General features: G+C 45.0%; 1 protein-coding gene across 1 annotated transcript in view; it reads left to right on the top strand.

The window, feature by feature from the left end:
* Positions 1-13,848: 13,848 nt before the first annotated feature.
* The window catches only part of AASS (aminoadipate-semialdehyde synthase), a 44,560-nt gene continuing 44,446 nt past the window's right edge, over positions 13,849-13,962 (top strand). The window contains exon 1 of the mRNA XM_054988931.1: positions 13,849-13,908. The gene's annotated coding sequence lies outside the window, so the exon portion shown is untranslated. The remainder of the gene's footprint in view (positions 13,909-13,962) is intronic.

The following is a 13,962-nucleotide window of genomic DNA, read 5'->3' as shown; positions in this document are numbered from 1 at the left end:
CTGCTTCTCAGAACTGCTCAGATAAGTGTATGAACCGGCCTTAAGGCCTGGTGCTCACCCGCAGGAGAACAGCGTGGGCATGAGACAGCAAAGCCCCAAAGTGGTACAGCAGAAAGCATCACTTCAGAGTTCAGGCGGTAGATCTCATCTTGGAATGTTCCCTTTTGTATAAGAAGTTCAATGGCTAAGGCTACCAACCTCCAGGTAGGACCTGGACATCTGGAATGATAGCGGTTCTCCAGACTACAGAGATCAGTTCCCATGGAGAAAATGGCAACTTTATAGGGTGGCCTCTGTGGCCTCTGATCTTTGCTGAGTTCCCTTCCCTCCCCTTCTCAAACCCCATCTCCCCAGGTTCCATTCCCAAATCTCCAGGAATTTTCCAACCCAGAGCTGGCAACACTATTCCACGCACACACAAAATTAGTCCAGCAGGGGGAAGAATTCTTGCTCCTTTCTTTGCTTGCTGTGCTAGTTTTCCATATGAAAGGTGCTCTTTCAAAATGCGATCCTCCATCTGCAGTTTGGTGCAGTATATTCTACCATTGCAAGTCTCTGGCACTTCATTAGTCTGTGTGTGTGAACCAGGCCTCAGTTACTAGACCGCTGGAGGACAGCATGGTTTCATTTTAGAAATTATCCTTCTTAATTCTTCTACATATGCCCTGAGACTGCCCAAACAGCTCCTTGTCTCTCATTCTTTATCTCATTAATTCCTATGTTTTAAGGGAACCATTTTCTGAGCCAGTTTGGTGTAGTGGTTAAGAGAGGCATGGCTTTAATCTGGAGAACTGGGTTTGATTCCCCACTCTTCCACTTGAAGCCAGCTGGGTGACCTTGGGTCAATCACAGCTCTCTCAGATTTCTCTCAGCCCCACCCACCTCACAGGGTGAATGTTGTGGGGACGATAACATATTTTGTAATCTGCTCTGAGTGGGCGTTAAGTTGTCCTGAAGGGTGATATATAAATCAAATGTTGTTGTTGTTATTGCAATAGCAGAATTTATGCCCTCTTTCCTACATTTCAGGATCTTTCCCTCAGCTAGGTACATGGCTCATAGAAGCTATATATTTCTGTAATGTGAGCATGTCTTCAGAATTCATGCTTAACATTTACCCATTTACAGAATAAGCAAACAAGTTTGAAAACTGAGATCTTCAAATTTAGCTTAATGTTTTGACACCACAAGAAATTCACTCATATAGTTCCCATTTTTAATTGTATATCCCCATATTAAAACTGTTAGTCACAGCAATTTACAATTAGAGAGGAAAGAAAAAACATTATCCATTATCACTGGATTCTCACAAATGACAATTTTAACAGAATAACAACTAAAATATCTTTTTAAAAATGAGATTCTTTGCCACATTTGACACAGATGACACAACAAATTCACACACTTCTTTCGATATGTGATGGATCCTTTTTTTTATTAAGCATATAAAGAGGCAATTAGATGCTGGTGTAGCTTATTTAGTTATTTAAAACATGTCTATGTGACCTTTCCACTCAAATAGGGTCCCCAAAGGCAGTGAAGGTCTTGTGTGCAAGGTCTTTTATGATAACGAACAAACATTTTCTCCCTCATAGTCATTTCTTTTTTAAAAATAATCTTACACTACATATATTACATACAATGAAACATAAATATTAATCAAATATAAACTCTTTTCTTGTCAAACTCTGTGATGCTCATACAATCTTTCAATTTTCCAAAAGAAAAAAACACATTTATCCATACGTTCAAATTATAGCATATCTTTTAAATATCTTTTACTTCATCCCTCATACCAGTGTTTATAAATTATGAATTATACACAGGGCTTTTTTTCTGGGAAAAGAGGTGGTGGAACTCAGTGGGTTGCCCTCGGAGAAAATGGTCACAGGGCTGGTGGCCACGCCCCCTGATCTCCAGACAGAGGGGAGTTGAGATTGCCCTCCGCGCAGTGGCATGGAGGGCAATCTAAACTCCCTTCTGTCTGGAGATCAGGGGGCGGGGCCACCAGCCATGTGACCATTTTCAAGAGGTTCCGGAACTCCGTTCCCCTGAGTTCCAGCTGAAAAAAAGCCCTGATTATATAAGTTCCAGAATCTCTTCTTTAATCTTCTCTGTAGGATACTTTTTGCCCCAATAATTTACAAAAGGTAGCCACACATTAGCATAGTTTTCTTGCATTTTATCTTTTCCATACCATATTAACCTAATTGCAGTTATCTTGTACATGAAAGCAAACTTTCTGCAACCATAGTACTGGATAAAGGAAAGTTGCCTTCCAATACGTCTGTCTTGGGTAGCAGATCATTTAATTGTTTGAAATCAACCAGCTAGAACTGGGATAACCATATTTGTACTCTGCTATTTTCTTGCTCCTTAATGCAATGTTTACTTCATTGAAGGCATGAATATTTTTTAATTAGATAATGTGTAGGGTTGCCACCTTGACCTGGAGAAAAATGTCCCATCCCTTTAATAAGGACATTTACTTCCATGACATGAAAAACGTGGAAATTTCCACACACTTAACCTGTTTTAAAGGGACAGGACATTTTTCTCCAGGCCAGGTGGCAACCTAGGAACTTCTGCATGCCAAGCTCAGCCATGGCTCCTTCCCAAATGAGCTGGGCCTAGAAACAAACCAGTTCAGATGGAAAAGTACTGGCGCTACATGCTTGGTACAAACAAGCTCCAGTTAAAACTCTGGCTGCTGCAATTGGTACCACTTGTCGTTTTTAAATGCTCTTTACTGGCAGCCACAAGTAGTCTAATCTGGAAATCGCTAAACCATCCACAGTAGAGGCCAGGTCAAGTTGACAACCAGTACTTGTATTCAAGTGTTTGCGGTGCTCGGATATTTTCCCTCTCAGAGCAGTAATACTCTCCATTGAAAACGTAACCCCAGGAAAAGGAGTAATGTCAGGACGCTGGGCTTGCCTCGTGCTCCATTTACAGGACTGACTTCAGTGAAGGGATCCGTTCTCTTTGTTCTGCTGCTTGTAATCAATATATATAATTCCTTTTCTTCCTGCCCTCCACACAGACTAACAGCTTGTAGCCTGGAGGAGAGAACTATGGCGCCTAGCCAAGAACATCAAAGACCAGTGGAAGGTCGGAATAGGCAGTGTTGCCAGCATCCCCATCTCACGAACATAAGGTCAAAACATAGCTAACCAAAGGGGAAATAATCAAATTCCATGGTGGGCTGGCTATAGCCTTTTGCCACGAACTAACAACTTTAAATAATAATAATAATATATAATAATAACATTTGATTTACATACCGCCCTTCAGGACAACTTGACACCCACTCAGAGCAGTTTACAAAGTATGTCATTATTATCCCCACAACAAACAGATGCCTGTGAGATGGGTGGGGCTGAGAGAGTTCTGACAGAGCTGTGACTGTCCCAAGGTTACCCAGCTGGCTTCAAGTGGAGGAGTGGGGAATCAAACCCGGTTCTCCAGATTAGCGTCCCACGCTTTTAACCACTACACCAAACCGGTTACACCTTTGTCGGACACATTGCAATCAGTAACCTGTGCATCTGAAGTTAGGCTTCATGTTTCGGAGGTGGCATTAACTTCTCCTATACCTCAGCAGAGTTTTCAAGAGGGCCTGGTGTGAGCCATGGATTCAGGATTTTTGTAGGAGGCTTAGTTGATATGCTCACAGCTGGCTGGTTCTAATACATTCTATCCTCAGAATGTGTGGGCCTTAAGTATTTCCCATTGTATTGGAATATCTGCCCCTTTTCTGACTATATCACATGAAGTGCTGTGTGGTGTGTGTTATTACACTGGGTTTTTACTGATTTTTCACCGTTACTTTGGACCGCCTTCCAAGGACTTTCAGTAGTTGGCATCTCTGTACTAGAGAAATGTTCTTCCCTCATTCTATCCAGCTCTGCCTTATACCAAGTCAAGCCATTAATCTATTCAGGTCAGCAATGTCTAATCTGATTAGTGCTGGCCCTCCAGGGTGTCAGGTCAAGATATTTGACCCTTTTAACTGGAAATGCTGAGGACAGAACCTGGGACCATCTGCAAGCAAAGCAAATGGCCTTCTGCAGAGCTATGTAGTCTGTCCCTCCCTTACTCTTAACTGCTGTGTACAATAATGTAAATTGTCTCAGCAATAGAAAGGTTTCTAATATACATGTGACTGATGCATGAACAGTTCATTGCTTTGGCTTTTATTTGGGGGCATTATGGTCAGCCTACAGTTTTGTTGAAAACAAAAATAAAGCAAAGTAAGAATAAGTATTAAAAACAGAGTTCTGAAAGACAGCCGAGCTGCTAATCTAGCAGCAAGCCATTTCTGCCTGCTTGGGGATGCCAGTCATTGCAGCAGGTGGCCAGTAGGAGGAGTTCTGTGGTCCTGCGAGGGCTGCCCCTGACCTTGGGGCAAGCAGCCTTGACTCCTAACAAATTAATTTTTTTTTTAAAAAATAAGCTGCTTGGACACACAGTAGCATGCTTGGCTTCATGGAATACTTAGCAATATTTAACTTCAGTCAAATAATTGGCAGTCAATTGAGCGGTAAATTGGAAATGTTTGACTGACAAATAGACTGTCATGCCAGTCGAACACATACGCCTTGGTAATTCTAACTGGATGATTAACAGGGTTGTACAAAACTGTCCTGGCAGAAGGAGGTAAGTCGGGGGAGAAGAGTAAAGAGGCTGGATTGCATGAAAGGGAACAGTGCACAATTCACTCTCTGTGTTGTTCAGGTTATACAAGGCTATTGTGGAGCCTCTAAAGTACTCAATGTGTTTAGATACTGGAAGCAATAGCTTAAAAAGTGCAAATGTATTTGCTCTTTGACTGTCCCAAAGGGATATTTAAAGATTATTTAGGAAATCAAACCCTCAGGTCCAGCATGGTACAGGGGTTAGAATGTCAGAACAGGTTCTGGGAAACTCCGGTTTGAGTCCTCACTCTGCTATGGAAGTTTGCTAGGTAACCTTGAGCCATTCACTTTTTGTAGTCTAGGCTACCTCACAGGGCTGTGAGGATGTGAGGATAAAAGGGAGAACAATTTCGAAAGTCACTTTTGGTCCCCGTTGGTGAGAAAAGCAGAATGAATAAATGATGTCCATATATTTGCATAAAGGTAGCAAGCCTTTCAAGGTATGCTTAGCTGTTTAAGTTTAAAGAAGAATATATTTGTTACAAAAACTTTAAGGCTAAACAGTCACGTATGGTTTGCACCATTGAATTACCTTCTTAGTACTGTGACCTAGAAAAAAGGACAGAGGCTTTGTGCGGCCTGTGGCTGTGTTGTTGATCTTCATGGCTGCAAGTCACAATGGCAACGTGTTCTTTGATTGTAAAAGGGCGCCAACTCCCCATCTGTAAAAGGCTTTTAATCTTCTGGTGGACTTTGGGAAGGGGACTTGCTGTCTCTTGTTCACTGGCTCATGGCTAACGGATACACCTTCACTTGCCGCTTTTGGCCAGTATCCAGAAGGTGGCACTAGCATGATTACTGGGAGGGAAAAAATTCTTGGACACATTTACTAAAGTGAGATCTTTCCTTTGAATGTTAACTTTTAAACAACAGTCTTGACTAGACATGGCCACGAACGGAAAAAATACCCCAAACACCCTGTTCGTTGTTCGGTGCCATCCACGAACAATGAACATGGATGAACCTGAACTGTTCCTGGACATGTTTGTTGTTCGTGGGGGCCAGAACCCCACCCCCACCCACCCCCCACTTAGCCTCCCTCCCCTCAAACCCACTTACCTGGCCTTTTAAAGATCCCGCCTGCCAGCTGATAGTTTAAAGGGCCCTTTCCTGCCATGTGCAAGGGGCAGGACCCTTTAAACATCCCACAAACTGACCTTCCCAATGTCCAATACCCACCAAATTTGCAGGGGACATAGTCCTCACTGTCCTCTGAAGACCCCCCCCCCCAAGTTTCAGAGAGATTGCACCCTGGGAAAGGCATGATCCACAGGTCTCCCCGTTGGCTGTCATTTTCTCTTCACAGTAGCAAAAACGGGACTCTCTGCTGGAAGTACTTTGAAGGGTTAAAGCCAGAAGGAGTTCAGACAGAGTTCAGTCCCTCCGTCCCTCTGGTTGCCAAGGGGATTGATTGCAGCAGGTGCCAGACTATCTGGCTTGCCAAATGGCTGCTGAAGGCAACGAACAAGGCTTTTAATGACCCCCTGTTCGTTTAGGATGGGGCCTCACAAACAGCTTGCTCGCAAACAGCAGATTGGGCTGTTCGTGGTTTTTTTCTGTTCGTAATGCTCTTCGTGCCCATGTCCAGTCTTGACGCTCCATGGGATTTTCAGCTTTCTATAGCTATGTGGCCAATTTTATTTGGAAATGAAAACAATACAAGGTAACCAACGTGGTGTAGTGGTTAGGGTGTTGGAGTTGGACCAGGGAAATTAGTTCCAATTCCCTCTCATCCATGATGCTTTCTTGGCAGCCTTGGGCCACTCACACTTTCTCAGCCTAACCCAAAACAAGGGGCTGCCATGAGGATAAAATGGAGGGATAAAGTGTTAAAAATAAACCAAGCCAAGAGTGCTCTTAACCACTGGAAAAACGAGTTCCTCCAGCAAGTTTGGAGGAGAAACTAAATTTGCCAGACAAAAGGAGTCGGTCGACCCCCTCGAGATATACAATAGGGAAGAAGCTCCATCATAAACAGAAATGTTTTGGTTGCTGTTCCAGAACATTCACTAAACAAAGGGATCCTTTTCATGGTTCTGCATTTCAATGGAGACGGGGCTGGGAGAAGGAAGGGAAGAAGAGGAGTAAAAAAGAAACAGGAAGTGACTTGCCTATGTAAATTATTACAAAGATATGAAACTACCTTCTGCTGTGCCAGACCAAGTGTCCACCCAACTGACTCACAGCAGCTCTCCAGGACTTCAAGCACAGGACGATCTTCTTCAGGGCCTAGTACTGGAGATAATTTGAGCGGATCTTAATGGCAGGTGCAATGTCATGTTTATTTCCCAGCCAGGCTGCTAGGCCTTCCCTTCTCTCTCCAAGAGCCTGATGTTCAAATTCCTCAGGACAGCCTCTGCCTTGGGGCTAGTCCATACTGGATTGCCTGTTTACTTATAGGGACGAGTCTAGGCTGCTGCACAGGGGGAGGGGAAAGAGCAAACCGCCTTGGGGCTCCACAGAGCTGAGAAGCCTCAACTTACTGGTTCAAATCGTACATGTTTTGTGGACAATGTTGAACCTATCCAAACTTTTAACTTTGATTTTAAAAGCAGTGGCTTAAAGAGGGATACGAAGCCTATTTGCCTATCCATGGTTGTTAACGAATTTATCATCTTTAAATGCTGCAAACAAAACTATTATGAAGATGCCTTATACTGAGTCAGCCCCTTGGTCCGTCAAAGTCAGTCCTGTCTACTCAGACTGGCAATGGTACTACAGGGTCCAGGCAGAGGTCTTGCACATCTCCTGGAGGCACTGGGGATTGAACTGGGGACCTTTTGCAGGCAAAGCAGAGGCTCTTCCACTGAGCCACAGCCCCTCCCTTATTATAATATGTTTATTGTCTCAACATTATGTGTGCTTAAATGTTTTGTGGGGTGATGTGGGGGTGCAGGAGGAGGGCTTCAAGGCTATGTCGAGCACCAGGCTTCGATCTGGGGTTTGGGGTCCCTTGGAAAGATGCCATCCAGCAGGCCTCTCCCAGGCGCAGCCACGACAGACGCAGAGAGCGCAGGAAAGCAGTGACAGAGGCTGCTCCTTGTGACCCGTGCTTCTCACTCACACATCTGCATGAACAAGCAAGGGCAGCCACAGCTCGCTCACTGCTCTCTCTGTCCCTCAGAGCCAAGCTACAAGTGACGCCTTACACAGGTTGGACACTTGTCAGCTTACCTCAAGTTTTGATGGGAAATGTAGGCATCCTGGTTTTACAGCTTGGCTCTCCATTACAGCTACAAGACCAGGATGCCTACATTTCCCATCAGAACTTGAGTGGAGCTGACAAGTGTCCAACCTGTGTAAGGTGTCACTTGTAGCTTGGCTGTCAGTGTGGTTAGAAGCAGCAAGGAGTGCTTCCGGAAGCCATAACTCCTTGCTCAGGCAGTTGAGTGAATGTCAGGAGCCCTGTTGCTGACTGTCTGGAAGGAGGAGAGGGGAAGGGAGGAAGAAGCCCTCTCCCAACTGGGGGCTGCACGCATGTTGCGGGTGTGGAGCAGGCCCAGTTCTCCTAATGGCCCCTGGTAAGAGAGGGCAGGCCATGGGCATGCCTACTGTATTGGTGTGGGCCCTCCCAGGTGCTCAACTGTACACTTTCATGCCGCACCAGACGGAGCTTGGGAAAACAACTAGAAGTGCCCTCCCCAGCCATTTCAGGGAAGGGAAAAGCGAAGCCCTTTCTCTGTCTCTGCCAGTTTTGGTTTTAATTGTGCCCCAGGTGTGTGGAAATTGAGGAGAACCTGCAACGGGCATTTATGACACAGGGTGAGGATCCGGGACTGAAACCAGTGTCCTCTTAATATGTAAAGAAGAAAGGGCTATTTTCCTCTTTTCTGTAAGGAAAAGATTTTGAAGGCCTGGCTGACTTACTATCCACAACCTTGCCCCACTGGGTACATTATTTTGTACTTTGGAGCAGCATTTCGAAACTAAGAAAATTGATCTATAAATTCCTTTTTATGTTCAGGAAGTATCTAGCAACTGAACCCACGGCAGAACATGTCTTATTTAAGGGATTTAGCAATACTCAGTGAGTTTGCAAATTTCTTACAGGAGAAATTAACACAAGTTGCTTCACAGGTCTCTAGTGATGAGTTGCACTCTAAGTTATTTTTAGCTGGCTACATGACTCTTTGGTCACATCTTGAAAAGACAAGATTCTTTGGAAAAGTCAATAATGCTAGGAGAAGTGGAAGGCAGTAGGAAAAGAGGAAGACGTAAAACGAGATGGCTTGTCTCAATAAAAGAAGCCATGTCCTCCCGTTTGCAGGATCTAAGCAAGTCTGTTAATGATAGGACGTTTTGGAGGTCTTTCCTTCACAGGGTCATCATAGATCGGAGGTGACTTGATGGCACATAACACATGCATGCACAGACACACACACAACTCTTGGCTCTTGCCCCAAAGCCCCAGAGATTAGGGCATTGTTTGAAGCTATCAGGTCTAACTTGCAACTTGCTGCCACTGCAGGAACAGTTCAACAGATAGAGAGTGAATACTTAATAGGTGGTGGTTTCAACCAGCCTCCAGCATCTGCCTCCTGGATGCAGCCTTCTGAGGGTCAAGGACGAAAGACTTCCCAAGTCAAAATTCTGGCAGGCAGCAAGGAAACTGGAGAGGGGCCACTGTTGGATAAGCACCGATCTGGGTCTGGGTTTTGGGAACTGTGTTCGTAACAGTGTAGGAAAAGAGGGCACTTGGCCCTGGGCGGGTGTCAGCTGGTATTTAGCATAGATACAAATAAGGACCACAATGTTTCTCCTGGCTTTAGACAGAAGCAGAAGTTTGAAAAATACATTATTTGCAGGTTTACCATTTTTCTTGTCCAAGGGGCAAAGGCCAAGAAAGTATCAGGCTTATAGAACACTACCTGAGAAGAGGAAAGTCAAATGGAATCTTATTTATTTATTACATTTCTAGCAGGCCTTTCTTCTATGGACCTCAAGACAGTGAACTTAACAACAGAATTTTACCATTGCTTTTATCTTTATTCTTTAAAATATGTGCTCCCTGCTTTTCAACATATTACTCTGGATGTGGCTTCCAAATGTTATTAAAATAGCAATAACAATGGAACATTAGTTAAGTGAAACTCAACAGAGACTAGATTAAAATTGGCAATAAAATCTAAGAGCTGGCAATAAAAACCATTGTAAAACATGTTATATATACTAGCTGCACAATTTAAGTAAAGGGTAGAAGCACGCCCCCCCCCCCCCTCGAGTACCTCAACAAAAGATCCAGTCAATTAAAATTGAGCGTGTGCGGGATTGTGTCTTCAGTTTGTACAATGGGTAATTAGTGATGGTGTTCGAAAATCAGAAAACATGGAAATAACAAAATATACAGCAATTCACATGGTTCATGTGTTATAATAATGACAATAACTATGCTTATATACTGCTCTTCTAGATAGATTAGTGCCTCACCTAGAGCAGTGAACAAGTTAGTGTTATTATTATCCCCACAATGCAGCTGGGGAGCTGGGACTGAGAGGAGCAGCTCACCCAAGGCCACCTACTGAGCTCATGGCAGTAGTGGGATTTGAACCAGTAGTGTGCTGATTCACAGACGAACCACTTAACCACTGTGCTACAGCACCTATGGAATGGGATGGGATAGTTCACAGGCTTGGGAGGAAAAGTGGCATGGTCTCAGAAGCTAAGCAGGGTCAGTACTTGGATGGGCAACCACCAAGGAAGACTCTGCAGGCACTGCCAAGCCACCTCTGCTGCTCACTTCCCTTGACAGCCCCTTGCTGGTGTTGCCATAAGTCAGTTGCAACTTGATAGCACATACACATGCATGCAGTTCACAGGCTTACAGATCCACATGGTAGTCACTGACAGCCAGTGTGGAGCAGTGGCTAGAGTGCTGGACTAGGATCTGGAAGAACTGAGTTCGAATCTCCACTCTGCCACAGAAGCTCACTGAGTGACCTGGCGCCAGTCACACACTCTTGGCCTAACCTGACTTGCAGGATTGTTGTGAGGATAAAATGGGGGAGAAGAGAATGATGTTAGAGGCTTTGGATACCCATTAGGGAGGAATGCAGGGTATAAAGTATATAAAATGTAAATATTTATTTATTTATAGTCTGTCTTTCTCTCTGAGACTCAAGGCTGATTACACAGTGTGTATCAATACTATCAACAGCTAGGACATTCAATAAACAATAGAATAGTCTAGGGACTGCAGAAATTTGAAAGCAAGCATAATGCCAAATACAGAGATGAAACAAAACGTAAGTAATTTGACATGACATCTTAAATGACATGGAAACTACCCAGTAGGAGCACATGTACATCAATAGACAGTACCCAGAAGTATAGTCTACAGTTCCTGTTTCTTTACCAAAGGATGTCTCTGAACCATCTCTTTGAGCCACTTCTTACAGGTCAGCCCTATTATCTGAGTGAAAAAAGCCCTCCTGATTCATTCAGTTTTGCAAAGTTTGTGGACAGTCAAGAGAGTGGGGCTCTCCTGACTTCTTCAGGCATGCCATTCTAGAAGACGGGGGCCACCACAGAAAATGTGTGCATATGGGTAGCAACTGATTTTGTCCAAGTGCAGGGTGGTGTTTGCAGAAGGCCCTGTTCCAATGATCGAAGCTGCTGCAGCAGAGTATAGGAAGAGAAGCAATCTCATAGATACAAGGGGCCAAGGCCATGAAGGGCTTTGTATGTGATAGTCATAACCTTGAATTGAGCCTGGTAATGGATAGGTAGCCAGTGGAGTGACTGCAGAATAGGAATAATATGCATGTTCCGCCTAGCTCCTGATAATAGTTGCACTGAGGAGCTCTGCACCATTTGGCGTCTTTGAGTTGACTTTGAGAGGAGACTTACGGAAGAGTGCATTACAATAATCCAGTCTTGATGCTACTGTGGCATGAACCCAAGTAGCCAGATTAGTCATGTGTCAAGGCAGGGGCCTTGACTCCAGGCTAGTCTGAGTAGGGAGAAGGCCTTTTTTGCAGCAGCCTTTACCTGCTTCTCTGTCAGCAGAGCTGGATCCAGAATAACCCAGAATAAGAGAACGACTCTTAACAGAGTCAGCCAGGGTCGGCTGAACCCCATCAAAGGTGGGAAGCACAGTGTACTTCAAGATCTCCACCTTCCCAACAGGCATCAGTCCCATTTTGGGAGAATTCAGTTGCAATCTGTTCACTTTCAGCCATTTGATCGTAGCTGTTAAGCTGCAGACTCAGGACCTCTACTGCATCACCAGAGGATTTGGATAGCGAGACATAGAGCTGGATGTCATAAAGTTATTGACGACATCCAATTCCATAGCTACAAATGACTTCTCCCAGGCTTTACAGAAACTGAATGTAGGAAGGCCTCTTCCCCTACTTTCTGTGGCCTCAGCACAAGCCTTTGGATTAAAGTGTCTCTTTTGCTTTTTCCTGTTTCACATCCTGATAGCTGAATACGTACTTTTCTTGCCTTTAATCCTCTATAGACATGATGATCTTTCATTCATGCTAAGGGAAAGGACACCAGTTGTGCACAGAGCACGTCCCCATGATGCACCAGATCTACATGATCAAATTGTGTGTGAATGATCAAATTGTGTGGATTTTCCATGAGGGCACCAGACCCAGGTTCTGGTTGGCATGAACAAAAGCTGTACCCACATGGGAAATCCACAGGTAACGTTGCCCAGTTCACTCATTATATGATCTTGTGATTGTCAGATACACCCCAGTATATCTGCCATGATTGTATTATGTTCTGAACCTCTGAGAATGTGTAAAGGGAACATAGTTACTGCTTGGCTGTTCGCTGCTTATCTTGCAGGTGTTTTGCTTTCACTTTCCCAGCCAGCTTGAGAACGTTGCCTTGGAGTACTGGCCGGAGCCAGCCTTCCCTGAGAACTATGAGTTCATTCCTCCTCTTCTCCCAGGCCCTGGACACTTCGCACCAAAACCCTAATGGTTTCCCTTTCTCATGGGTGGGAATGTCCACTTATAATTAACATTGCTTGCCCACCTTGCGTCACTTCTGCCAATAATCCTGTCCGAGTATCTTGATACTGATATGTCTCTTCAATAAAGTGACTTTAGCTCATACACCTGAGTATTTGCAGTGAAGTGCTTGGGGATTTATCTGGCAAGACCTGACAGTGATTCACGCTTCCAAAATGTGCAGCTAGCAACTCCCCCTCCGTATGAATGGAATAGCAGTGTAACATCTACAGAGGGTTAACTGGCTCCTCTTGCATCTATTCCTATGCCAATTACAAAGAGCAAAACCTCAGAGGTACACTGGAAATTAAATTAATAAATTTTTATAATTTTTTTTGTACAGAGTCTAAAGTGCCAAAGTGCTAATATAATTCCTAATAAATATTATATATAGGTAAAGGATAAAGGTAGTCCTCTGTTTTAATTAATTTTAATTAACCTTTTCAAACTGTGATACTGGATTTAACTGTTTATTAGTTGATGTTTGGAAAATTTGTGATGGCCTATGGCTATAGACAATAAACTCTTTGGATTTAGTCCCCTGTGCAAGCACCGAGTCATTATTGACCCATGGGGGATGTCACATCACAACGTTTCCGTGGCAGACTTTTTATGGGGTGGTTTGCCTTTGCCTTCCCCAGTCATCTACACTTTACCCCCAGGAAACTGGGTACTCATTTTATTTTATAATATATAATATTATATATAAATACCCAATAAATACATCACTACCTCCCACCCCTTCTCTGCTGTGCCTTTGACACCTTTTTTGACGCCAGTTCAGTCTATGAAGCTTCTCCCAGTTGCTGAATCTCGTGGGGGGGGGGCGGGAAATCTGCATTTCTGCCTGACGCCCGGCTCTGTTCCATTGCACAGGATCCCTGCCGGGAACTCAGTGGCGGTTCTGCATTGCGCGAGCGTGACTATCGCTCTGGGAAGGGCCGGAGCACCGTCTTGGCTACCCAAGCCTGGCCCCCCCGGGGCTTCCAGGCGCGCCGGTCCCCTTCTGGGACCCCCAGGCAGGCGCACGACGAGGGGGCGGGCCGGGCAGGCAAGCGGCGGAGGGGCTCGCCTGTGACGCCGCGGCGGGCCCCTCTCCGACTGGCGGAAGGGGAAGGTTGTGCCCAGGCCGCTGCCCGCGATTGGCTGCCGGGAGGGGGGAGCCCCCCCCGCCAGTTCAGCCAACTTCGCGGCGCAGCTCCAGCGGCCCTTCTTGGGGGCGCGCGCAACGGGCTCCGCGGCAGGTAAGCGAGCAGGCCCGGCGCGCGGCGGCAGGGCCGGGCAGCCGGGAGACGTCC

This window comes from Eublepharis macularius, chromosome 9 (assembly GCF_028583425.1).
Source record: "Eublepharis macularius isolate TG4126 chromosome 9, MPM_Emac_v1.0, whole genome shotgun sequence".
NCBI classification, from domain to species: domain Eukaryota; kingdom Metazoa; phylum Chordata; class Lepidosauria; order Squamata; family Eublepharidae; genus Eublepharis; species Eublepharis macularius.
Note: the sequence above shows the minus strand (reverse complement) of the source record. Positions and strands in the feature narration are given on the sequence as shown.